Source organism: Notechis scutatus, chromosome 5 (assembly GCF_049901735.1).
Source record: "Notechis scutatus isolate UNSWTSFEM ecotype Mainland chromosome 5, rNotScu1.2, whole genome shotgun sequence".
NCBI classification, from domain to species: Eukaryota; Metazoa; Chordata; class Lepidosauria; order Squamata; family Elapidae; genus Notechis; species Notechis scutatus.
Genome location: NC_142013.1, coordinates 45,337,108 through 45,359,003, shown reverse-complemented (window position 1 = coordinate 45,359,003; position 21,896 = coordinate 45,337,108). Strand labels below are relative to the sequence as shown.

Below are 21,896 nucleotides of genomic sequence, written 5' to 3'. Positions count from 1 at the left end.
CTACACATATTACTTAGATTGACACAAATTTTATTAATTATGGCAATTGTCTGCACTGCCCTGGAAACAATATCTTTTTTTCATTGTTTGGGGTGATGTCCAAGGTAAACAACTAAAAGTCTCTTGTATCTGAAGTCCATTGAATGAAGGTACAAAAAATGGAAACTTATTGCAACCCTTAATCTGTAAATGAGTACAACTTAAGATATCATTCTCTCTGACCTTATGAGAAGTTCCTCCTGTTAAAGGAACTCTTACTGTTTACAAAGTAATTTATAAAAGGTTTGCTATAATTATCTTTAAGAAAAGTGGGGAGGGAAGCACACAGTGGAGAACTTCTCTTATAATCTTTCTTGCTATTAAACAATTACCAAGAATTTTGTTCTGGTATTTTGACAGGCTCCACTTTATTTACTGTTTCCTGGAAAATTGAAATAACGCTAGTAAATCAGTGTTCATCAGGCATGGTCAGGAAATTGAGCACAACCAAAATCATTCTCACTGTAATAAATACAGGAAAAGTTTCTTTGTAGTAGCACTGTCTTCTGAAACACATGGAAAAAATAATTGATATCATCTTTATTCATTGTTCTTTCCCTGTTTGTGACAGGGATAGGATATGGGTTTATTGAAAAGAAAATGCCAAATCCATGTTGTATGAGACTATGATAAATTAAATTTGTTCTTATTTAATTATCATCATCAAAAGCAGCACAAAATTCTGAGTTTTAAATTTCTAGAAAAATATAACTATCTACAGTTCTTTTCTGTAACCGTATTCTAATGTGAACATTATTCACATTAATGGCAGTTTCAGTTTACAGAGGATTCAGAACTTCATTTATATGTAGGTGCTGTTCATGGTAATCAGCAGTTCTGTATTCAATCATCACTCAAAACCAAAACCATCCCCAAGGCAGCCATCACTATAATATCCAAATAATGGCAGGCAACATCTTGCGAAAGAAAAGTTCTCAGCAACAATTATTCCATTTGACTGTTGCTACCTGAACTTACACATTCCTGGGAATTAATATGGAGTCTAAATAAATATGAGGCAGGTCAGAAAATTGGTAAATATATACATCTAGCAATATTTTCTGATGTTAGCTCTTTTGCATGGAAATTATTTCATATGTTTTGTGAGTTGTATGTGTAGGGGTGCTACTGTTAAAGATGTTGAATTATGGTTTCTGCTCTGAATCCTGAGAGTGATGATTCAGTTGGTATTCATCTGCTTTAATAATGCAGTGTTTGTATGTTTAGGGTTATGTATGGATCAGCTATGTAGTCAGTACCTTCATTATGATAAAAAAGGAACAACTAAAGAAAACACATGAAACAATAGTATATTTAAAAGCAACATTTACAATGGAAAAAGCAAACAACACACTATCCTTCTCGATCTCCTCATCAGCAGAGGAAACAACAGCAAATTAGAAATGCAGGCCTGTTGAAAAACAACCCACAATAACTAAATGCTCCGTTAACAAAATAACAGCCCAATCTCCCATAAGAAGAGTTGTATAAGAATAGATGGGTACAAACACTCTGCGGCAACTCCAAACATTAGAAATAGACTAACTATACAATATCTTCCAACAAAACAGATATCCATACAACTTTATCAAAAAGTGGCTGAGTACTCAAAATACAACACAACCAACATAAACTATGAAAAGGATAGCATTATCATACATCAAAATACTTCAGAAACAACCAACAGTCTATTGCAACCAAATGACATCACCATAGCACACCAATAACTAAAGCCCTCCAAAACATCTTAAGTAAAACAAAAGACCCAGTACACTAAGATGGAAAAAAAAATCAGGAAACATCTATAACACACAGTATAAGAATTGTAACAGCCACTATGTAGCTCAGATAGGCAGAAGACTATGAGAAGACATTGATGAACACCAACTAACATTCTGGGACACAATGAAAACTCCTTAATCTCACAACACAGACTCAATCATTGTTTCAGCTAGAAATTGTGAACATCCTAAATGAAACTAAATCTAAAAACACTAGGGAATTTCTGGAAACTTGGCATTCAAACAAATCACCATCAATAAACACACAGGAATAACCATATTTACACACCATTCAAAAGAGACAATAAAAAAGCTAAATAGGAAACAAAAGACCAGAACACATATTCTCCAGCAGTCTACACCAAGATAAGCAGGGATTAACACCAGACAAACAATCAATCAGAAAATAATACCCTAAACAAGGAACTGCCAAACAGGAAAATATGTCCCATCAATACTGGCTGTGCAAGCTCTGTATATAAACAGGAAGCAAACTCACTAAACAGTGATGATATTACCTAATTGGCTAATGAAACATCTGCAAGCAAACAGTCAAGCTCAGAGAACACAAAGGACTGCAAAATTTATTCCACATTTTTCAGTAACTTCATTACATTAAAACTTATTGATGTTAAATAATCATCTTTATTGCCCATACTATTATTACTCCATATTTTTTCAACCTATAAAATAGTTTAAACTCAGTTGGCTTCTTCATTAAGCTATGGGTTGATTGGTTGGCCATTCTATCTTTCTCCAACAGGTTAATGATGCCATAAAAAGAAAAGACTGAAATGGCAAGCTAATCAGAAAGGTCAAGATAGCATAGCACACACTGTTCCTGACAAAATGTATGCAATACTAAATTTTGGATGTTTAATTCTTAGCAACATATAATATCCAGAGCAAATGAAATCCCAAGGATGCACTGACTTCTAAAGAATTATAGTTGTAGTTGCTGAAGCTAACAGTGGGAACCAGCAATTTTTAGTTTAGACAGAACCATTATGTTAATATTGGACATATGGACCAGAATGTCAAGGCAGGGAAGAGGCCATATTACACTTGACTTGAAGTGCGAGAAAAAGGCATAGACTTTAAAGCCTGAAAAAGAAATATAAATGGGGCTTGATTTCTATATACTTCAGTGACCAAATCATCTATGTTTGGGTAATTTCTAGGTTTAATGAAGCCACATCTAATTGCATCATTTCTGTCAATTGTTGTTGTAAGCAAGTCCTCAGTATGGGAATAAGTGTTTGTAGGTTTGACATTTTTGCCATTATTATATGCATAGAATTCATTACTATATCTCCTTGCCATTCTATATTATTGGGAACTTCAGGGACATAGCGTTTAATTAGACTTGGTTTCCTTTAAAAAAAAATCATTAGAATATTATGATGGTTTGAGACATTCAAGTTCATTTCTAAAGAACAGGACTGTGTGATCTTTGAGTGATTTGATTCTACATAATGTTGATCAAATTGCCTACTAAAATGAATCAACGAATAGAATTGATCATCCAGTTTTAAACCTCAATGCTTTAATGGCCTTCAGATTATGCATATGTTTATGCAAAAAGCATTTTTACTGAAGTGATGCAGCTACCCAAATTGAGTTATTTTGACACTTTGATAAAAATGAAGTGAATCATTTTTCTGAGCCCAGGCACTGCCTCAATCAATTTTCTTCAACAGTTTGTCCTGAGAAACAGTTAAATGTGGCATGATAAATCAGTGCCACTTAGATCTCTCCCTCCCTCCCCCCTCTCTCTCTGTGTGTCCCTCTCTCTCCCTCCCTCTTTCTCTCTCTCTTTCATATACATACATTTACCTACTAACCCAACTACTACCTACTTATTCCTGCATAGGTAAATGTCCATTGCATGCATGCATTCAACAAATGTCTGCTTAATATCAGAACTAGACCAACTCCTCAAAATATTTCCAGTATATATTAATACCGTATTTCTCCAACAGTATGGCCTCCACCAATAGGAAGGCCCAGCATGATTTCTAGGCATGAGGTGAAATTAAGCCCCACCCCAAATTTAGGCCTATTTAAACCATGCATTTCCCTGCCATTTCTCACATCGTTCGTTAGAACTACAGAAGGTGAAGAGAAATGGGGGGGAAGGGCAGGGTGGGGTGGGGAGAAAACTTGCCTTTAGGAGTGTCTTGCAGGTAGCCTAGGCTAGAATACCCCGATCTACTACCAATAGAACATCAGCCGATAGAAGCTCCCCAAAGGCAGAGTCACCAGCCACTTCAATCAGCCGGTAGAAGCAGCCTCGGGGCAAGCACCCACGCACAATCCCCTCTCCACGAGGCCAACGAAAGCTCCCCAAAGGCAGAGTCCCCAGCCGCTTTGGGGCAAGGCGTGGCTGCCCGTGTCTCCTCGCCATTAGGCAGTGTCTTTCAGGCGATGGAAGCTCCCCAAGGGCAGTCACCAGCCACTTCAATCGGCTGGTAGACACGGCCTCTGGGCGAGCACCCACGCACACTCCCCTCACCGCGAGGCCACTTCTACCAGCCGATCGAAGTGGCTGGTGATTGCCCTTGGGGAGCTTCCATCACCCAAAAGACACTGCCTAATGGCAAAGGGACACGGGCAGCCATGCCTCGTCCCGAAGCGACTGGGGACTCTGCCTTCGGGGAGCTTTTGTCGGCCTATAGAAGTGGCCTCGCAGCGAGGGGAGTGTGCGTGTGTGCTCGCCCAGAGGCCGCTTCTACCAGCCGATCGAAGTGGCTGGTGACTGCCCTTGGGGAGCTTCCATCACCCAAAAGGCACTGCCTAATGGCGAGGGGACACAGGAGCCACGCCTTGCCCCGAAGCGGCTGGGAACTCTGCCTTTTGGGAGCTTTCATTGGCCGATAGAAACGGCTTCATGGAGATGTACGTGCACATGGGCCGCTCTAGGTGGGGGAGGAAATTAAGTCATCCCAAAAGACGGCCTAGCCGTTTTTTCGGGGGTCAAAAAAAAATAACACCCAGCCTTATTTTGTGAGAAACATGGTATCAGTCTCTCTTTAGTAGTAAAGAAAGATGTCCTACACTGAATTATATCATTAAACAATCTAACCCAATATTATCAACCAATATTGGGCTATATTGTTTAATGATCTAATTAAGCAGCTTTCAAAGTTTTCAGATCAGAGATTTTTCAGCCTATAGGGATATTCCAAGGACTTTACATTGGGATGTCGATATACAATTTTTTGTCAGTTAAAGTAAACATATCAACAGCCATTTCAAAGTACTGGGTGAATTTATATAGCATTTGCCTGGTACTTTGTGCCTAATAGCTTATTTTGCAGATTGGATTTAATAACTTTTTGTGTAATTACAGAAAAATCCAAAAGCAGCTAAGTTTTGTGTCTTGTTATAAAAACTAATATTTCAGTATGTTGGTTATTTTATGTTCTAAGGCACATAATGCATAGAAATAATTTAAAAAAAACAATATAACTCAGGTTAAGAATATTATTTTTTTAAAGGAAATTCTTTGAGTCAAATTTGTTTTCTGATCACTTTATGAACATATCCAGGAAGTTTTATTGGCAGCAATACAAAAGCTACTTGCCATCTCCTCTTTTGAGATTTTGTTTTGACTTGGCATTTTAGCCTTTGAGATTTTCTGGTTGTCTTCTGTTTAGGTAGTATTCCAAGTCTGATCCTGCTTATTTTTTTTCATATCAAGGCTATATGTTGTTTCATACTCAGGATAAGTATGGTTGCCTTTATAATTTATTTTTACATGTTTACACCTTCCAGTTTACATACAGGAGTCTCTGATTAAATATTGACTATGATAACATTTTCATGGCAGAATAAATAATAAACTAAAATCCTTAGCTCACAGTATTTAGACAGAATTTGCTGTTCCTTTGAAAACTGTCATCTTAATTAAGCAAGTCCATATGCCCTGCTGTACTTCAGCCAACAATGGTAAATGAAGGTCACATTTGGCAAAAAGCACAGTAAAAGCTACTACATAATTACACAAACAAATGGCAACTCTTTACTGCAGTTATTTCTCTATGGTTTCCACAATTGTTCCAATTCATTAGGTATGGAGAAAAACCTAAAGGCTTCTCTAAGAAAATAAGTCGTACCCTAGTGATAAGTGAGTGGTACATTGCCTCACGCTATGTTATATAGTGTAGAGATATATATACATACATACACAGAGACATAGACACACACAGAGAGGAAGAGACATGTATGTATGTATGTATGTATGTATGTATGTATGTATGTATGTATGTATTTATGTATTTATGTATGTATGTATGTTTTAAGAGCATATGGCCTAATGTTGTGACTGGAAACATATGTTCTTTGTTCTAAAGCAGGAGGACTCAGCTTTAAAAACTCCTTCATCAGAAATTCTTTACTGAATGAGATGAATTGTAAGGCAACATGCCAACAGGTGCCTTCTGCCTCTTCTTCTCTTTGTCCATAATAGAATTGTCTGTAGAGTTGCCAAATAATTATCTAGTTCATTGATTCTTCAAATCAAAAAAAAGTTTACACATAAGGTAACAAAACTTTATACTTTTGTTTGTTTGAATTGATAAATTAATCTAGTATGGGTTTGTTACTGTGACAGACACATTCAATTAAAAAAAATCAAATATTGAATGATCACAAATAGGGAACAGTTATACTTGGCATACATAATGTAAATATTAAAAGCTGGCCTGTTTGCGGGTTACATTGGGACTCATACACAGTGGTGGGATTCAAATTTTTTTATTACCAGTTCTCTGTGTGTAGTGTGGCTTGGTGGGCATACCAGGGTAAGGATACTGTAAAATCTCCATTCTTACCTCATTCCAGGGGAAGGTTACTGCAAAATTCTCATTCCCTCCCCACCCCACTAACCTGATTTCTAGTTCCGTTCTCCTGTGCAGGGCAACAAAAGAAGACCCCTCTGATAAGTTGGGAGGCAGAGAATAGACGGGGACAGGGACAGTCAGAGGTAGTATTTGCCAGTTTTCCAAACTACTCAAAATTTCTACTACCAGTTCTCCAGAACTGGTCAGAACCTGCTGAATACTATCTCTGCTCATATAGAATTCAAATAAAGACAAAATTAAGTTAGTAAATATTCTCTGAGATTCAGAATTCCTATTTCTGAGATAAATTGAGAGTTCTTAATTTCAAGACTATTTATAGGTTATCAACACAGTATTTGATTAATGGCTTCACAACAATCAGGATCAATTTTCTGAATTCACATATTACACAAAGCAATTAATGTTGAATTGAATTGAAATGAATACTTTATTTGGCCAAGTGTGATTAGATAGATACGAAATTTGTCTCCAGTGCAGAAACTTTCAGGGTATATGCAAAGCAAAAAAATAATAATTATAATAATAACAATAAGAAGGGAGAAGAGAAGGATAATAAGAAGGATAAATAATAAAAGTACAGCTATATTACATAAATATTACACATAGACATTAGACAGCATTGTGAGAGTTAGGTGTTCAGTAGAGTGATGTCTCGAGGGAAAAAACTGCTCCTGTCTCTAATTGTTTTGGCCTGCAGTACCTTCCCAAGGGAGGAAACAGTTTATGTCCAGGATGTGAGGGATCATAGGTATTTTCTTAATCCTCCTTCTGACTTGTGCAGTGTACAAGACTTCTATGGATGTCAGGCTGGTTGCAATTGTTATTTCTGTAGTTTTAGCTATTCTTTAAAGTCTGTACTTCTGTTTGGTTGCCTGTACGAAACCAGATAGTTATAGAAGTACAAATGAAAAACTCAATAATTCCTCTGTAAAACTTTATTAACAACTCCTTGGGTAATCTGAACTTCCTGATGATGCAAGTAGAACATTCTTTGTTGTGCCTTTTTAATGATGGTTCTAATGTTTCAAGTCCCCGGAAACTATAGAACTCCAAAATTAATAAGCCACAACTGACTTATTCAACTGATTTACAAATTTAGTGGTTCAATTTTCATTCAGTTTTAACACCCTCTCCTATATGCATCAGTGGTTTTGATATGCAGGAGGATAAGACACCTCGACTGAGACAGATTTGTAAATTGGCACATTTTGTTTATTTGCCAGCACCATACAAAGTGTCAGAAAGATGTTAGGAAACTTTCCTCATTCAAATATCTGAGGGAAGGCATATCTGCCTTTTCGTCAAAATATATAATGGCATATCTGATAGGCAATGAGAGAGAGATTGGACAATGGTGGAGCTGTCATTGTGCTGTGTGGACTGTAGACTGTTTGAATAAAAAAAATGTTGAAGGAGGAATTGACCGCTGACAATATAGAAGAATAAGCAGAATCAGAAAGAAAGATCTACAAGATGGACTACCTGGTAAAGGGAAGTTGCAAATAGAAAAGACTAGGAGTCAATGAGGACAGTTTGATAAAGATGCTGGAATTCCAAGAAGTTCAGGGAATAATTCTTTTTTGCCTCCAGCCTTCCCTCCAGCCTAGACTAAAATCTAGCCTAGACTAAAATTAAGTGAAATAGCACTTAAATCAGGGGTGTCAAACTTGCAGTGTCACGTCATCACGTGACATATCATGACTTTTTTCCTCCTTCGCTAAACTAGGGGTGGACATGGCCAGCATGTAACACATCCGGGCCACGAGTTTGACATCCCTGACAATGCATACATCAGTTGAAGTACCATGGGTCAGTTTTCAATGTTGCTGCTCTCTCCCATTATATTTAAGTTCTATATGAAACCACTGAGAGTGATCATCTAATAGGTTGCAATGAGATGTCATTATGTGAATAACACTCAATTGTTTATTGTTAGCCAAGATCAAGCTAGATATGTCATATGAATTTGGCATATTTCAGGAAGTTGTCAGGATCTGAATGGATTGAAATAAGTGTCAGTTGAATCTCTCCAAGATTAAGTTGCTTTTCAATAATAAATATCTAAGGATTTTGATGCTACTATTTTTTCTGAAGGAGCTGATCCATGACCTGTGTGACTCCAGACTTGTGACTATTGCCTAAATAATATGCACATGCTGAAGCCTTGGAGACCTTTCCTCAACTTTAGTTGGTACTAGTCTTTAGTCTATGAGAACCAGGATATCTTAGTGATTGTAAGTCATACTTTCATTATCAGAGTTGGACTATTGTGACTAGTTGGAGCATCGTTGGCAAGCACAGCTAGTGCAAAATGCAGCAACTAGTCTCATCACAGTAGTGTAACACTAATTGTAAAGTTGCTAACTAGTAGGCTTCTGTGCTAGCACAGTGTGCTGATGATGACCTATAAACCCTCATAGAGCATAGGCATTAAGTTAAATCATGAGAAGACTTTCAGAGCTCCCTTAATCTAAAATGCAGAGGAACATGGAACAGGCATCAGATTCCCTTTGTGCCTCTGTACTTTCAGAAATTTATACAGCCTCTTTCATCCTGAGATTTCATTTAAAAAAAACTATTTCCCTATGCTTTTAAGAAGGATTGAGTGTTTCTGATCATTAAAGGGGAATTGCTATTAACTGTATGCAAACCTCACATTTTTATTTTATATCTTTATGCTATTATACTTGGCTCACAGCCTACAATTGAGGCAAGTTTCAAAACTCATGAAATAAATAAACGATTACTTTGCTGTGGAATATGAAATTCTATTCCTATATATTTTCTCTTCATTTATATTTCTCTATATTTTCCATTGTGTTACATTTTATATTATTGTAGAAATAGCCTCTTAATTTTCCTTTGTTTTACTTATGCCTGTTTTAAATAAGCCTGCCTGCCTTCCTATTACTCCAGTACATCTTTAGCATTATTTGTTCTCCATAAGCGAAGAGATTAAATTTCTCAGATAATGCACAATTAACATTGACTTATTTGAATGCAAGCACACTTTGTTTAAATGACTTCTATTTCTTACTCCTCAAGACATGTTAAGTGCCTATAATTGTTCAGCACTGTGAATCAGTGTAGCTGTGTCCCTGGTTGTTGTTAATAGCTGAAAAATGCATAAGGTGACCACTATCCACTTTTGCCCAAGGCCTGGGAGAAAAGCCAAGTTTTAAGACCCTTTTAAACAAGGTCAGATGGAGGGGGGGAAACAATAAAGTATCATTGATTTTCTATCTGTAAGTGCTACTAATTTCTCTAACAAGTATTCTTTCTAAACTATAGAGTGTCTGTCAAAGTTAGCACAATGGGCCAAACTATAGCCAGTGGGCCAAATCCAACCTGCCACCTGTTTTGTACAGTCTACAAATTAAAAATGACTGCTGTTTGAAGAGCAGTAGATAATCAAGCCCAAGCCAAAGTCCCAAAGCAGGGGCGGGAGGGGGAGAATGGTTAGTCCTATGTGGTGGCCATGGCCCTATATTGGTTCAGAAGAATGTGATTATTTTTTAAAAAAACTCACCTAATTATTTTACAATGCATGTGCTATTAAAGAAAGAGTTCCATTATATTCTAGTAAAGTACTAGCACTACTGAAAACAAACATTAGTAAGCAATGCCAAAACACAACAATTGGGTAGGATTAACAAGAAAACGGTCCGTGATGATATGAAAATACGTGGACTAATTTTCATATAAATCACTAAAAAAGAAGTCAACAATAGCAGTTAACAATTTAGTAGAGTCAGTCAGCATTTAGTAATCATGATCTGACTTGTTTCACTATAAACGTTATTGACACATATTTAACAACAATAAATAAATAAATCCTATAATTGAGAATATCATTGTGCACTTTAAAATGAAAATTGTCCATGTTTCTTCACTGTGAAGTGGAATACTATGAACTCATACTGATTCCAACAATTTCATAATTTTATTTTTTTAGTATTTTTGTCTGCTAGGAAAAATGTGAATGTGTTGGGGTTTTTTATCTTTGAAAATCAGGGTTAGTTCTCAGTAAAACTGTTTCCTATTAGCAATCTAGTAGCAGGACTTAGGTATTTTCTAAAATTCTTATTTTGAGAATGACAGTATTTAACTAGCATTGAGGATCTACTCAGCAACTGAACTGAAAATAAGCTAATTTGGTTATTTCCAAGTGCATATGGTGATCCTTCTCCACTCATTCAGAAAATAAGAATTAACTTGATTTGACAGTCCTCCAATTTTGCTTTCAGTGGTATCGATTCCCCTTTTCCAAACTACACTATTTCAAAGGACCAATTGGCTTACTTGTTCTAATCATTTTTTTATTGTACATTCTCTGCATGCTATAATAAGTTTGACTATCCAAATCGACTCTGGCTCCATTTTCTTTCAGAAGGCACTGATTGCCTTCCAGGTTTTTAAAGCAGCAATTTGTGGTGCATTCTGTAAAGAGATGCAAAGTGGAATATTTCATGCATCTGTCCAGTTTGCATTTGCAGTAGTCTTATTATTCTCAATCATCTTGGTGTTTTCAGAGCTTATGCAGGTAAAAATCCATAACTTTTCTCTAAAAGACATTTTTAGGAATATATTATTTGTATGACAAATTTTGAAAATAACAACTTTGCGACTGTAGGAGAACAGCAGTTAAGTTTTCTTTAAGATTTGCTTCATCATTAGGTGAGAAATAAAAACTTTGAGGAATATTAATGGAAATATCATGAGATAGACTTGATTCTGAAAATTTAACTCTGGGGTTTATTTTCCTATTCTCATATGTCATTTTCCAATATCATTTGTGAGAATTAGTGGAACAATTATTCATTAACAGAATTATATGTGTTTTAGAAACTCAAAGTGTTTCTTGTTTTTACCTTTATTATCTTTTTCTGCTGAATTACTAAAGAGAAGATAGGTTCCCTTAACCTAAACTGATTGTGTGTGTGTGTGTGTGTGTGTGTGTGTGTGTGTGTGTGTGTGTGTGTGTGTAAAACAATAAATAGTAATATATTGTTACACAGATCAGTTGTTTCTCCAGCAGGGTAAGGGTTTATTTTCTATGTTGCTCAACTACACTACTTTCTCTGAAGTATTACCAGTTTATCTACTTTGCCAACTCTAGCTATACAGATTCATGATCTTTTAGTAATAGTTTAAATAATTAACATGTATGATGTTGCTTTCCTTCAAGACAACTCAGGCGCTACTTTTATTGGAGGTTGTCATGGACCCCTTAGAGGAGGAGTTGGAAGTAGGACTGTCCAACAGGGAAGGCATGCCAGGGGTTGAGGACAATGCTGTCCCAGGCCCCTCAGGCATTGGGGAGGTGGTCAATCAGACAGTCTGCTGACCAGCAGTTGTGCTGATAGGCAGCCAATCTCTGATGAGGAACAGCTGTCTGCTCCACTGTTCCAAGGGTAAGGAGAGTGGAGCCAGAGAAGGACTGCAAGGCTACCCGGGAGGAGGTTTCTCCACCCCTCCTTACTAAGAACACCTGGAGGAGACTAACTTAAGGAGAAGCTGTGTCTTTGCCAGGAACAATTATTTGCTTTGGCTTATACTCCGCCAGCTTTAATTTGTGCCTTTTGCTGTTTACCTTGCTTCGCTTGGAAGATTGCTGTTTGCATTTTGTTTTGGACCCAGCCCTTTTCTTGTGGCCTGCGTTTGGTCTTTACTTTGGAACTGCTTCTTGTCTGAAACCTGTTTCTTGTCCTGAGGACTGTCCGTGTCTTGAGCCTGGAGTCTGCCTTGTGGATTGGACTTGGAACCTTGGACTTTGCCATGTGAGCATGCTCCTACTCTGTGAGCTTTCTTTGTACTACAGGGGCTATGTTTGGGAGACTGAGAGTGTCCGCCTTCAGGGTAGCATAGTGGGTAGAGTCTCACCTGTCATTGGAGGGCATTGGCTAGAACATTTGTTAATAGAAATAAAGAACTCTCTAGAGACCTGCCTTGCCTTTACCACCTAGGACATAACAGAGATATGGTAGCCAAGCTCTTAAGCAATGATACAAAATTTTTCTCCCTAATCTTGTTTTTCAAATCCTCCATGTTTCCAACCATTTCTTTCTTTCTCCTGTGTGAACACAGACAAGGTCATCCCGTTTGCTTTAATCAGCAACTGACAAGCAGCTGCAACTGGGTGTCCTGAAAAACACCTGCACTGTGTTTTTTTGTTTTTTTTTGCCAAGGTCTGGAAGTGAGGGGGAACTTTAATCTACTAGAGCAGGGGTGTCAAACTCACAACCTGCAGGCCAGATGCATCACATGCTGGCCCCACCCCCACCCACGTTAGCGAAGGGGGAAAAAGTCCCGATACATCACATGATTCCACTGTGTCAACACAAGTTTGACACCCCTGTACTAGAAAAAGTCCAATCAATGAATTATAAACATTCATTCAGCTGAGGTACAGCAAGATTGCTGAATATAGGGGCTTAACGTCAGTCCACTTCCAAGTTACAACCATTGCAGTGCCCCTGTAGTCAGATGAACAAAATTTGAGTATTTTGCAATCAATTTGCATGTATGACTATTTATGCCTATGACTGTAGTGACCTTAAGTCACTACAGCATTTGCAACCTTCCCTGTTGACCTCCCACAAGCAAAATGTTCTCACCCAAACCTTGTTCCAAGGAAACAAACACCAAACAGAAGTAAAAACAAAACTTTTTAATGCTTCTCTACGAATTCCGTTAATTCACAGTTAAAAGGCTATTCAAACTAATTTTCTCTGATTAGAGTGAGCCTTGCCAAGGTTGTGCAAGGCTGCCAGAAACACTAGATTAAGTTGCCAAGAAATATTCAAAACAAAAAGTCTCCAAACACAAACCAGGTCCAAACGTCCACAAGGCTTGAAGTGCAAGAACTTCTTTGCTTCCTGCAAAGAATCCCAGTCTCAGGCTGGCTTTTATTTCTTAAGGGAGGGGCCATTACCTTGCAGCCTTACTCCCAAGTCACTCATGCTGCTGCAGATGCTCTTTCCTTGGAGCAGCCCTGTGTGCATGCACACTGGGCACAGGCTTCTTGGGGTCCTCTGCATCACTACTGCCAACCTCCACAATCTCCGAAGGCAACATTCCACTCCCTGATAGTCCTGGCCCCATCCCTGTATCACACACAGGCCCCTCATCCAAGTCCTCGCTCTCTGAGACCTCAGCTATCTGCAAATGCTGCCCGTGAACCACAACACAAAGTCAATGGGGAAGCTGGCAGGGAAGTTTCAAGTTGCTTGGATAAGTCTCTCCTCCCCCCACCACAGCTTTTCTTTACTTGTATACACAATGTCATCCTCTCAAACTCACTCACATGTATCCCATGTCTTCCTTCTGTGATGTACCTGCACCTGTACATGCACACATACATCACCAGCACTCTCTTTCCAAGTCTTCCTGCACTAGTACCCAGCTATGCATTCACCCTGCATTCTCTTTCATGTCTTTTCTGTACTCACATGCATGCATGCATATTGTGCCCTTGTTCCTTGGTCCCTCTCCTTCCTCCCTCCCTCTCTCTCTTTCTCTCTCTCTCTCTCTCTCTCACACACACACACACACCATATCATCTTTCCAGGCCTTCTTGCACTTGCACACATGCAACAGGTGTGCGCACGTGAAGTTAACCTCTTTCCTCAGCCACCCAGTGCTTGCATCTCCTCACACTTTCCTTCCTAGCCTTCCTGAACTTATACCTAAAACTCATGTGCCACTTATGCTGGATCTCCCAGAGTCGTCCCCCCCAATTCACCTGTTGCAGTGTCATGTTTCTTACCTGGCTGTCCCTTCACTTCCCACTTAAGAGCCCACATAACTTGGGTTATGACAATTGGTTTCAGAAAAAAACTATCCTGTAATCTGCAACTCTTACACTGCAAAAACATATGGATGACACAACTCGACCAGGGCAAAGCAATAGACACAATCTACATAGACTTCTGTAAAGCCTTTGATTCAGTGGTACACGACAAACTACTCCTAAAAATAAAATCCTATGGTATCTCTGGACAACTGAATAACTGGATAGAAGCATTCCTGTCAAACAGACAACAAATGGTCAAAATCGGGAGCGTACTATCAAATCCAGTACCTGTCAATAGTGGTGTTCCCCAAGGCAGTGTTCTAGGACCAACTCTCTTCATACTCTACATAAACGACCTCTGTGATCATATTAAGAGCAATTGCGTTCTCTTCGCTGATGATGTAAAGCTGTTCAATACCACAGACAATACTGCTACACTACAAAAAGATCTTGACTATGTATCAGAGTGGTCAAACAAATGGCAACTTCAAATCTCAACAAATAAATGCTCTGTCTTACATATTGGCAAAAAAAAATCAGAAAATAAAATACAAGCTGAATAGTCAAGATCTTGTTGATGACTCAAGCTCTGTAAAGGACCTTGGAATACTCACCTCTAATGATCTAAGTGCTAGAGCCCACTGCAACTACATAGCCAAAAAGGCATTAAGAGTTGTTAACCTAATCCTACGTAGCTTTTTCTCTGGTAATATCACACTACTAACCAGAGCATACAAAACATTTGCTAGACCAATACTCGAATACAGTTCATCAGTCTGGAACCCACACTACGTATCTGATATTAGCACAATTGAGAAAGTCCAGAAATATTTCACAAGAAGAGTTCTCCACTCCTCTACTCGTTGTAGAATACCTTATGCCACCAGACTTGAAATTCTAGAACTTGAAAACCTTGAATTACGCCGTCTTCGGTCTGACTTAAGCATGGTATACAAAATCATACATTGCAATGTCCTACCTGTCAATGAATACTTCAGCTTCAACCATAACAACACAAGAGCACACAATAGATACAAACTCAAAGTAAACCGCACCAAACTTGATTGCAGGAAATACGACTTCAGCAATAGAGTGGTCAATGTCTGGAATACTCTACCCGACTCTGTAGTTTCTTCCCCAAACCCCAAAAACTTTAACCTTAGACTGTCTACTATTGACCTCACCCCTTTCCTAAGAGGCCTGTAGGGGGCGTGCATAAGCGCACCAACGTGCCTACCGTCCCTGTCCTATTGTTTCTCTTATTCTTTTATTTTTCTTATATGTACCCATTTCATGTATTCACAACTATGTATACATTTATACTTATTATCTTGTAAACAATTGGCAAATCAAATAAATAAATAAATAAATAAAATAAATTGGGACTACACGGATTGCTGTTGCGAAGTTAAGTGATCATGTGATATCATGCTTTATAACTGCATTGCTTTAGCAATGACAATTGCAGTCCCAATTTCTGTTGTAATTCAAGGACTACCTGTAAACCATTAAGATTAGCATTTGCTGTGTCATAAAGCTGTCCTGGTGAGAGGGTAGAGTAAATTATATATCTCAACTACTAGCTAAAAATATTTTCCCCTTTGAACTGACCACTTTTGTCTTTGCAGGATGGAAACCAGCCTGCTTTGAAGTTGTTCTTGGTGGTAAAACTAGGTAATTTAGAACAAATAAGTACATAAAAGTGCTTTTGTCTATGCATGCATTTTGTCTGTTTTAAAGAGCACATTGTCATTCTGCAGCAATGTTGTACTATCATATCTCTATTAACTTCACTGCTGAATGTGTAGAATCCCATCTGTAATACATTACTATTAGCAGCTGTTAGAATAAGATCATCCATATGTCTAGTAAATAACTTTGTTGATAATTTATAATTACTGAATTGTCTTTGAAAATGACACTGCTTCTACAGTGGGTCAAAGGCAAATAACACTTTATGCATCATAAAATGTACTGTCTTTATTGCCATTGGCAAGAATTTTGAGTAATTCTTTATTTTGTGTTTAAATTGCAGTAATTCATTAATTTCAGTGATAATGAAACACGTTTCTACTTTTGAAGCTTTCCAGATATTCTCTGTGAAAAGTTTCCATGTTTCAGTTCTTTTACAGATTCTGGAATAATTTATTAGTTGCATAGTCTTTTCTGCTTGAAAAATATTTATCTCTGTTCAGGAACAACATCAATATTGCCTTCGTAGTATGCCACAGTTGTTTGAACATCGATATCTGAAACTGTAGAATTGAAGGCGGGATTATGAATGCTTTGAGGGAAACTGGCTCACTCTGTGGGGGGTCTCGCTCATAAATGCTCTCGTTGGATAGATAACTGGGTATTTATAATTGGGAGTAGTCCAGAGTTGGTTAGAAAATGGGTAGCTATATAAACATAATAAATAGGCAAATAAATAAATAAAACATAAATAAATAAAATACCTGCTAGAAACTAAATGGTTTCCATTTTTAGCATGCCAATGATTTAACTGTATATCAGTGTTGGATCATCATATGTGTTAGTAACTTGGGATTTATGAACAAAAGTAAGGCTACTGGTAGAGAGAAGTCCCTGAGGATGGGCTCCAGCAGGGGTCCGAAAGCTCTGAAGTCTAAATCTCTGGTCCCAGTGACCAATTCAGTTTGGATTCTGCAACATTATCCTGGGGCACATATATTTGCCTTCAAGTAAGTCAAACTTGGAACTGGGCTTCACATAGTATTTTCATTTCTATAGCAAATACTGCAGTAAACAAAGTTATGGTGCGCAAAATTCCCCTCCAATTCTTCCCTGGTTTTTAGTAAATGTAGTTCTGCATCCTCATGGATAATGGATAAGACAGGAAAAGAACAGTTGTTCACTAGTAGGGATTATCTTTCTTCTCTTCTTCTTTACCCAAAACCTTGTATTCGGTCTACTGGCCCATTTCATGTTTATAATATAACCTTACAGCCATTGATGAATATCTAACTCAAATTAAGCCATTCAAATAATCAAAGTTTCTTGGGAGTAGTTTTAGCCTGCTTTAGATAAGCCATATTATGCTTATAATATCTGACCTCATGCTTAAGAAGGACTGATTGTTTTAAAAGGTTTGCTGTAGCACTTTTCACTCTGACATTGATCCAGACATGTTTATTTAAATAGGCTGTCAGGCTTTAAAGCAGGTTCTTCAAAGCACAGCAACAAATATAGACAAGGAAGGGGTGTACATAAAAGAGATTCTGACAGGCTAAATAGTGTAAACTAAGTCCATTGCATTGAAACATCATTATAGATACTGTGATGTTAGCTCACCAGTCAAAACAGAGAAGATGCGCTACAAGCTGACAGTGATAATAAAAGGAAGAACTTTTTTTAAATACAGACCAAATTAATAATGCAATAGCTGACTATTATAAAGAGATACCAACTTTTCCTGTGGGGATACTTGCTCCAATTACTGAACAGAGCTGACAACTTAATTACTTCTCACCATAACTGATTGGTTATTGAAAGTAAATTTTTGATACCCTTAATATATGTTTGTGTTTACACATAATTTTTTAAAGTATAGAAGTATTAAAAGTATAGAAATAATAAAATAAAAAGTACAAATATAGCTGAATTAAATATAGCTGAATTATTTTATTAAAATATATTCATAAAGCAAAATCTATATACTGTATTTATATTAGAAATAGCATTTTGCAAGAATTGTGATGGATGGACACTTTTCTACACATAATGTCTTCAGAAATAAAATATATCATAAAAATTAACCTGGTTTTCGTTTCTGAATACTCCAACTATATGTACATTAAATACAAGAAAATACCTGTTATTTTTGCAGAGATGGTTTTAAAAAAGAAATATTTGGTACGTAGTTAAACACTTTTTTAACATAAATTACTTATCTATAGCTGCAGTTACCTGTTTCTCAGTAACAATTCATGTACTGTATATTGATGTGCTTGTTTATTATTTAGCTAAGTTTATATCATGATTTTATACTATATTAGAGACAAAAATGTAATGGTGTGACTCTGTACAATGCTACTTCCTTCAGACTGACCAGTTTGTTATCCCTTCTGATGCTTTTGGCAATAAATGTTTTGTTCTCTTCAAGCAAACTTTTGTAATATTTATTTATACATACAAGACCCTTAAAATATCTTCACTTTTCCTTTGCAAGAAAATTAAGCAACTGTTTAAGCTTAATCAACTGTTCTGCAAACTTATTTATTGCTAAGGAGGTGGAAATATGAAACAATATGTTCTTACTATGAAAACAATAAGCTAGAAGCATCTTAAAATAAATTTAAAGTGTGAAATCCAAACAGTTGATGTTAACTTTCTTTGAAGAGGGTACAAACCTAAAAACTGTTTCTCTAAAGATGAATATATTTTGTATATAACCATTTTGTGGATACAGTATGTACTTTGTCTCCTATATAAAACCACAAAGTATTAAATAATACGTTGAAATAGAACTACTACTTTACAGTTACTTTTTCCCAAAACTATAAAAATGCTCTGATATACAGATAATCCTTAACTTATGACCATAATGGAGCCTGACATTTCTGTCCTAAGTCATGATGGTTGTTAAGTCAAGCATTCTCATGACCAGATCAGATTTTATGATTATTTTGTGGCAGTCATTATGCAGATGTCATGGTCATGAAGTGAATGCCACACTCATTAACTGAATGCAGTGTTCATGCTGCAACTGTTATTAATCCATGTATTCCTTTGTGCATTTTTTGTTGGAAACAAGTTGAAAAGGCCAGAAACTAGCAAAAAGTGTCACAAATCATACTCATTATGACCAAAGAACACTGCAACTGCAATTTGCAATTTACACTGCAAAGGTAAATTGATTGCCAACTACCCAAATTGTGGTCCTGTAACCATGGTGTGTGTGTGTTTGTGTATGCAGACATCAGACTCTAGAACTGGGTCATAAGTAGCTTTGGGGAATGTCATTCATAACACAAAAAAGTCGTTAAGTTAACAGTCATTAACTGTATTAACTGTATTTTGAAAACATGAATAAAAATAATGCATGTGGGGGCCCATGAATTCTTCAATTCTTTTGATTATTTGATAGCTATACCATCTTAGCCAAGACAGTTAAGCTGCCAGTTTATCCTATGAGCATAAAATAAGAACATTGAATAGGAAACCCATGACCATATAATACAAAACCTGATAAGAAATAACTTCCCAAATGATTATCAAATCTTCATCTTCTGTTGAATTTTCTCCTACAAGATTTCGTATAGGAGAAGACAGAAATGGAGTTGTATTGAAAATAGTAGATCCCTCCATGGGTAGCCTTGGGATATATGTAGAGAAATATTTATATCATCTGTGTATTATTTTTTGTCATTGGATACATTAAATGAGTACATTGACATATGTATCCCAGAACTGATAATTTTCTTTTGTCCTAAGTCTTCATGCCCTAAGAGCTACAGTATTTTGATATTAAGTAATTGTACATTGTAATTCAATGGGCCTCTTTGTGCACATATATTTGCATGCATTGACATGCACACATACAGCCAAATATACTGTAAAAACACTCTAAATGAATAACAGGCTCAATCTTCTATATTTATATTTATTTTGCATAGACTACTGTGTCCAGAAATACATAATATTCACTTGCCTTTGAAAGAACAAAGGATCTGTCATTGTATATCCTCAGCAATTGCAGCTACCTTGGTTGTACTAAATACATATTAAGATAATGTTTCAGACTTGTTTTGATTTAAAACAACTTATTTCAGAACATTCAAAGTAAAATTCATGCACATTTTCATTCACATTCTCTCAGTTTTTTTCCTTAAACACAGAGATATACATATACCACTTTTTGTAATATGTCCATTTTCCAGGTGCATTTACACTTTATAATGAACACATGTAGGTCTACAATATATATTTTTCTGTTCACACAGTTCTGAAAAGTAGATTTTGCATTCCCCCCCCCTTAATTTTTTCTTTTACATTTGGGAATGTGACATTTATTTGTTTTTTTCTCAAGAAGGCTATTGATCAATGAAATGGTAAAAGACTTATTTACATGACAAGTGACAATTTTTTGAAAATTGGATCAGGAATGAAGCATCAGTAGTGAATGCTTCTCTCCCATTTCTTTTGGAAAACAGGACAAAGTAGTGCTATAATGCTATAAATAGTTGCATACTAAAAAGGTCAGTTGCCTTAAACTAAATCCATCATGCATGCATCCTACCTGGGAATGCAAAGATAGATAGCATTCTTTACTGGCCAAGTGTGATTAAACACACAAGGAATCTGTCTTGGTGCAAATGCTCTCAGTATACATAAAAGAAAAGATACATTTGTCAAGAATCAAGAATCCAAAGGTACAACACTTAATGATAGTCATAGGGTACAATAAGCAATCAAATCATACTAGGAAACTGTCAATATAAATTGTAAGGATACAAGCGACAAAGATATGGCCATACAGTCACAAGTGGGAGGGGATGGGTGATAAGGAGTGATGAGAAGATTAATAGTAATAGTAGTGCAGACTTTGTAAATAATTGAACAGTGTTGAGGGAATTATTTGTTTAGCAGAGTGATGGCTTTCAGGAAAAAAAAACTGTTCTTGTGTCTAGTTGTTTTGGTGTGCAGTGCTCTATAGCATTGTTTTGAGGGAAGGAATTGAAACAGTTTATGTCCGGGATGTGAGGAGATATAATAAAATATATAAAATATATAATAAAAATTAATTAAAAAGGGGAAAAGTTATTTAAAAAGATGACTAGAAAGGAGTCTCTAGCCTAGAATATTATAAAATCAAAAAGGAGAGAAAGGATAGGTGGAAAAAAACAACAGTCCAGTTTCAAATATAAAATCATGTCTAGAAAATCTAGCAATGAGAAAAAAATAAAAATAAAAATATTACTTTGACTTCCTGTTTAAAATCGCCGCTTAATCACTTCTGTCGAAACTTTTACAGATTCTTTCTTTTCCTTAGGGTGTCCTTTCAAATCTTAAAGTAAAGAAAAAATTCTCACCAAACCGGCACACTTTCTCTTTCCGTTCTCTTTCGTTTCGGAGCTGTCCCAACTTCAGCAGCTTTAATGGCTGCCTCTTTGTTGCTGGCAAAAAGAGCTTCTCCTGGATCTACCAGGGACTTTGCGGTGTCCCTGGGATCGACAGGATGCGCTCTTTACATTCACCATCTCTTTGGGACAGTTTAGATCCATTTGAACCATCCAGGAGCAAAGATATCAGCAGCGATCTCAGACCTCCAAGATCGCATGCCGTGTCATTGTGACGCCTTCACAGCCCTCTTTTTGACTCATGCAGTATACAGGTCCTTGATTGAAGGCAGGTTTGTAGTAATTGTTTTTTTCTGCAGTCCTAATTACTGTCTGA

The 21,896-nt window shown here is 36.8% G+C and overlaps 1 protein-coding gene across 11 annotated transcripts in view; it reads left to right on the top strand.

The window, feature by feature from the left end:
- Nucleotides 1-21,896, top strand: part of ROBO2 (roundabout guidance receptor 2) — a 766,078-nt gene that overhangs the window by 187,587 nt on the left and 556,595 nt on the right. The gene's annotated exons all lie outside the window — the stretch shown is intronic.